Here is a 1,019-nt window from a genome sequence, read left to right as displayed (position 1 = left end):
AGACTTGGATGGCCTTGTTGAGGCCTTTGCTGATATGGAGTTGCTTGCTGATAAGGCCTGAAATTTTGTTGTCCACAATTTTGATTTTGATATTCGGGTGGACTTTGTGCCTGTTGCTTTTGGTAGTTTTGAGAGTTTTTAGTACTATTTGTATTGCTCCATTGAAACCCTGGATGTGTTTGTGCTAATGGAATTCCAAAAGGATATGGCTTGTATCCGATGCCATTGACATATTCATCATTTTGATTGGTTGCTTGATATTCGTGGTTTAGATATTTTCTCCACACATGTCACAAGCGTCGGACTGACTTGGTTGTTGTGTATTTACCTGAAAAGATTCAAACTTTTGTGCCAAAGAAATAATCTGTTGTGTTAGTGTGTTTAAAGCATCCACCTGATTTACTGTAGCAGCCTTCTTGATGATTACACGCTCAGATGGCCCACCGGATGGCATTTTCAGAAATTTCATTAAGCAATTGCAATGCTTCTTCTATGGTCTTTCCCATTATGGAACCTCCTGCAGTTGCATCTATTACATTTTTAGAAGAAGGTTTTAACTCATGATAGAAAATGTACAACTGCATATGCTCAGGAATGTCATGGTGTGGATATTTCCTTAATATTGCTTTTAATCTTTCCCAATCTTGATAAACTGACTCAGTATCAGTCTACAAGAAGTTAGATATATCTTGTCTTAACTTTGTTGTTTTAGTAGGGAAAATATATTTATTTAAGAATTTCTGAGTCATTTGGTCTCATGTGGTAATAGACCCTTGCGGCAAACTTCGTAACCAAGTCTTGGCCTCTCCTTTTAAAGAAAAAGGAAATAGCCCTAACTTAATTGTTTCAGGAGGTAATCCATTATACTTAGCAGTTTCAACCAATTCTAAAAAGTCAATTAAATGACTATGTGGATCTTTACTTAGATCACCAGCGAAGATGCAAGATTTTTGAATTGTTTGAATCAGGCCTGTCCTGATTTTAATGTTGTTGGCTGCCACTGGGGATTTCCTGAAACT

General features: G+C 36.9%; 1 non-coding gene across 1 annotated transcript; it reads left to right on the top strand.

Annotated features, from left to right (window-relative positions):
• Nucleotides 1–594: 594 nt before the first annotated feature.
• Nucleotides 595–701, top strand: LOC142167702 (small nucleolar RNA R71). Its single transcript, XR_012697789.1, has one exon. It is a non-coding gene; the product is annotated as a small nucleolar RNA R71 (small nucleolar RNA).
• Nucleotides 702–1,019: the final 318 nt, after the last annotated feature.

This window comes from Nicotiana tabacum, chromosome 12 (assembly GCF_000715075.1).
Source record: "Nicotiana tabacum cultivar K326 chromosome 12, ASM71507v2, whole genome shotgun sequence".
Taxonomy (NCBI): Eukaryota; Viridiplantae; Streptophyta; class Magnoliopsida; order Solanales; family Solanaceae; genus Nicotiana; species Nicotiana tabacum.
Note: the sequence above shows the minus strand (reverse complement) of the source record. Positions and strands in the feature narration are given on the sequence as shown.